The sequence below is a fragment of the Rhagoletis zephyria genome, unplaced genomic scaffold (assembly GCF_001687245.7).
Source record: "Rhagoletis zephyria isolate East Lansing unplaced genomic scaffold, Rhagoletis_zephyria_1.1 Rzeph_scaffold_20197, whole genome shotgun sequence".
Lineage (NCBI taxonomy): Eukaryota > Metazoa > Arthropoda > Insecta > Diptera > Tephritidae > Rhagoletis > Rhagoletis zephyria.
Genome location: NW_016177256.1, coordinates 1 through 4,961, shown reverse-complemented (window position 1 = coordinate 4,961; position 4,961 = coordinate 1). Strand labels below are relative to the sequence as shown.

Below are 4,961 nucleotides of genomic sequence, written 5' to 3'. Positions count from 1 at the left end.
AAGTTCCTGTCAATTTTTAAACCCTTTTCGCATTCTGTGGACTCTTATAACCGGCAAATTTTGTTACCATCTCATAAGCTGTATTGCCCCGTGAAATATGCAATGCCAGAATTTGCACAATTCTTCATAGCTGAATTGCTGAATATTTTAACTGCATTACCAACGTTCCTAGAATCGCGGTGACAAGAACTGGTAACATTTTTTTGTAATAAAAATGTCCGGTTACAAAATCTTCGGTAACGTGCAGAATAGACCTGTAAATATACCGAATAAAAACTCAGAGCAAATATCAAATAGTATTTATATATGTATATACCAGAAAAATCCTACAACGCCCCCCAAAATTTATATCGGAAAACACTGAAAATTACGATAGTTGTACCGGAAACTTCCAAGAAGAACAAAGATTCCCTAAGTGTTCTGAAAAATCCCGATTAGTATTAAAACTCACACTTTACGCATTCTTATGGTCTGATTCTGCATACTTCGCATAAATTCGCACAACTTCGCATAAACTTCAAACTGTAATTTCGTATGTACTTTATATATATTTTGTATGTATTCCATTACCCAGAAACTAGCAGAACTTTTAACATCTTAGCGATCTGTTCAGTTTAGATTTTGCTTCACCTTTTCCTAAGTTATATTTTTATTGCACTGATACAAATGGTTGTGCGAAGTTATGCGAAATATGCATAATCAGACCTTTAGTTACTAAAATTTTTTTTTTTTTTGTTTGCCCACTTTACGGTCTCTCTTTTGCGCATTTAACATTTTGCGCACACTGCAAAAATTTGTTTATGTTCGGGCAATTCAGGTGATGTTTTATAAGCATTGCCTATTAATTAAAAGTAAGTGCGTTCTTTGTCCAGAGTCACGTACAAGCGTTGCGTTGATCGTGTCATTTCTGCTTCATTGCTTATGAAGCTCTTCACTTACACTGTTGTACAGCAGTTAACTTTCTATTAAAGTCAGTAGGATCAAAATGATCTCTTATGATTATGCCTTTAAGTCATAATTGGTTTCAATATATCCAGTTGTTCGTCTTGCCCAATTATATTTTGCTAATGACCAACCGTTGTCCAAAGTATCCCGCAAAAACTTGACTCACTGAGACTGACTGCTAATTTGATAGCCATTTTTATCTGTAAAGCGTAGAGAAAAGCATTGTATGTCAAGACAAAAATTTAGCAGGAGGAAGATGTTAGAGTGTAAGAGTTCCTCTTCTTTCACCTTCAACCAGCTACGGCGATAAGGATCCGGTAACACATTTAGTCTTGGCGCGTGAATTCCTCTATCGGTACAGCTGCCGAAATTAATTTTGCTGCTTGGTGAGCCGTAGGATATCTCTTGACCGCCTTTAGTTCATCCTCGGCCAGACAAAGGTGCCTTTCTAGTTTACTGCAATATCACTGTGGCCTAACACACAGATGCTAAGTTTAATTAAGCACCTGATCCCCCTCAGCCTTACATATGTCATAGACCGGCGCAATATTAAGCAGAATGTTAAGAGTCACACAGGTCTGTCAATTTCTCTGGGGTTTTAAGCAAAAATTAAGCTTTTAGGTTTGATGACAATATTTTGTTTGTGTAGGCTAGGCTTTCATATCTGGAAACAAACACGCAGAATATACTATCTTCGAATAAGTAATGGGCAAAATTTGATTTACAAAGTATTATGTGCTAAGTACAAAAGCATTTAGGTATTTATGTTGCGGTAAATACCAAAGTACTACATCTTTACGTATTTTGGATGTTAGCGCTAAATAGTTAGTATGAGGATTTTCGGCATTCTGAGTACTATTTTGGGATATTCGAGACTACTTCGAGATTTTTAGGATTGACGGGATTGTCGGAACTATTTAGGGATTTTCGAGACTTATTTTGAAATTGCAGTGCTTTCAGAACTATATTGGTAAATATATCGATAAATAAATCGAAAAATACAACAATAAATATATCGATATTAATATTAATAAAAATATCGATAACAATATCGATAAATATATAGATAAAATATCATTAAAATTATCGATAAATATATCGATAAATATTTCGAAAAATATATAAATAAAAATGTATGTATTTAGTCCCGAAATCACGAAATATTCCCGGGTATCCCGAAGTAGTCTCGAAATTTTTTCGAAAACCATAAATCTGTGAGTAATATCGATTTTTTGTCAATAATGTTATCGTTAAAAGTAATGATAATTATATTGACTAATGAATTTAAGTGGTTTTATCGATCTGCTCCCAGTAAACGATAAAAAATATCGGAATTTTTCAATAATTTTGCTGTTGTAACCAAATAAAGTGCTTTAAAAGCTAATCAAGTTCACTTATTTTCTAAATCTACCTATCTGTAATCATCTTTTGTTATTAAACAGTATTTAAATTTTCATCACTTTATTTAATATGCTTTTGATAGATTTTTTATTTTTATACACAATTCGCAACTTATACTCAACTCTCAGTTCTCTAACTTGTTAATATGCTGCCCGTGCTCATACACTCGCGCCGTTACACAGTGGTGCTATTTTTAAAGCCTTTGCGCTAGCTTTGTAAGACATGGCAGCAGCATAACTTAAAATAGCCGCTGAATGTTTAATGCTCCAATTCCCTTTATAAACACTTGTTACATACCCCCCCCCCGCCACCACCTGCTGTGCAGTTGGTGATGGCTATGACGATGTCACACGCTGTCATATGTTCGCTCAAATTGTGCTTACATAGCATGTACGTAGTAGACATGAGTACGAGTATGAGGAGTCCACCATATGTAGAATCACATGTTTTTTGTATGTACGCATGTTGCATGAATATGAAAATAAATATGTACATACTTGTACGCATTGCAGGTACTTTACTTACCCTGCGCTGTGGCTGTCGAAAATAACGCAACGACAAAGGCCAGGAAAAATTGCCATTGAAGCGTGGTAAATTGTGCGGATTTTCCCCTATTGAATAAACGCATTTTTTTGTGGGGATTTTTTGGTTTATTGCTTTTTTCACACAAAGAATTCAATAATGCCAAACCGCGCGGGGGGTCTGGGGACTACGCTTTTAAGTTACTGTTTTTACCGTTAATCTCACTGCGCTTCTGTGTGCTTAAATAAATTTATATTTATATTTATTTATTTTTTTCATAAATATATATTTGTCATCTAAGTTGGTATTTTTTTATAGGTACTATCACAAAATTCTAACAATTATTCACAGTTATTAACTATAGGCATATGTATGTACATATCTTATTTGCTAGTTACATATAATTTCATTTCATAATCGCACTTCATCACTACTAAGCAAATAAGTATTATTATTTTAAATAAATAACTTTGCGTATTTTTTCGTATTCCCAAAAGCATGCACTTCAATTCTACTTCAACGTTTCCCCAGCGACTGAGTCGAAACGAAGACTAACACTAAGATTATAAATAAATATGTGTAATGAATCAAAAAAAAAACCGGCCGGTGATCGGCTCTACGCCAGCTCAGATAATCAAGCCAGACTTGTATTCACACTTATGTGTATACGTACATATATATCAATATAGTATATTTATACCCGCAGCATGTTGTTTTACACTGTAATCAAGATGAAATCGCTACAGTTTGCCGTCGCCTCGCCTTCACACCGCTTACATTTGTATGTATGTACGTATAGCAGTACATATATATATATTGATTGATAAACTTGTCATGTTAGCTGCCGTCATTGTTGTTATTCTTACTTTTGTTGTTGTCTCCACATTTATATTCTCTGGCTTTAACGCATTATACGCTTGCCTTTATGTGTTGAGTGCGAGATGAGCTTCTGCTGCTGAGATTCCTAAAACTCATTACCAGTTCTGAATTATAAAAGTACTTGTACACTGGAAAAAAATTTTAAAACACTCAGTAGGCAATTTGAAACAGAATATTTTTGATGGTAGGAGTATACCCGGAGGTTTTGAACTCACCTCAAAACACTCGCCTACAGAGGTAAGTTACACCAAACGAACGAACTTGAAAATTTACAGGCTTATTCTGCGTTGATAACACAAATTTTTATACCGGTAAGTACTGTATGATCTTAATCTATAGGAGATATATTACCTAAATAAAATAACTCTACGCTAGAAGGTAACGAGACAGAGGACGAATTCGCCAAGGCAGTAGCCTGCTTGGATGAGTCTGAAGCAGGGATCCGAGGATATCCACTCGGCAAAATAACTATCTGCAGAAATCCACTTGTAGTTTCCGAAGCAAGAAAGGAGGAGTTGGGAATAGATTAAGACTTGTAAGATAGCCCATGAAATTTGGTGTGATAATAGCAGTACTAGAATAGTGGATCTACTTAGTAGATCAAGAGTATAAATGTTTAAGATTATAGCAACTATGACCGTCAATTTACCTTTAGGAAAACATGTTACCTCAAATTAAAGGCAACTAACTTCTTCAGGGGCAATTAGAGAATCGACAGCTTGATAGCTCAGATGTTCAGCAGACATTGACGCTCAAGAGATCCTCATGAAGTTTCTGTGACAGATATCCCACTCCTTGTTGCTCAGATTCCTGCATGGTTTTCCAAGAGCATGCAATTTTTCCAAAGAACATTGATTCCCTCCATTTCGAAATACAGAGTGCCAGCCAGGGTGATTGCTGAGTAACAAACCCCTCGCTGTAAGACATTTCGCAAATTTTTTCCGAGTATGTTTGGGGTATTCACGATCCGGTGCATAAATAGCATAAATAGCCTGATTTGCTAATTTTGATGTTGTTTGAACACATGAAACAACAACAATCATGCTATTTTGTGCTATCTATGCACCTTGAATACCCCTATTGTATATGTATATACCGATATATGTATGCATGCAAAGACTTGTACATATTTACATATGAACTGGCATAATATGTTTATTCCTACGTACATATGTATATGTTAGCAAGTGCACTCTTTAGCGGTCATCTTATTT

The 4,961-nt window shown here is 35.1% G+C and overlaps 1 long non-coding RNA gene across 1 annotated transcript; it reads right to left on the bottom strand.

Moving 5' to 3' along the window:
- Positions 1–2,995: 2,995 nt before the first annotated feature.
- Positions 2,996–3,475, bottom strand: LOC108380729 (uncharacterized). The gene is made up of 2 exons (XR_001849582.1): positions 3,267–3,475; positions 2,996–3,107 (listed from the first exon to the last, which is right to left on the bottom strand). It is a non-coding gene; the product is annotated as an uncharacterized LOC108380729 (long non-coding RNA).
- Between the last annotated feature and the right edge of the window lie 1,486 nt (positions 3,476–4,961).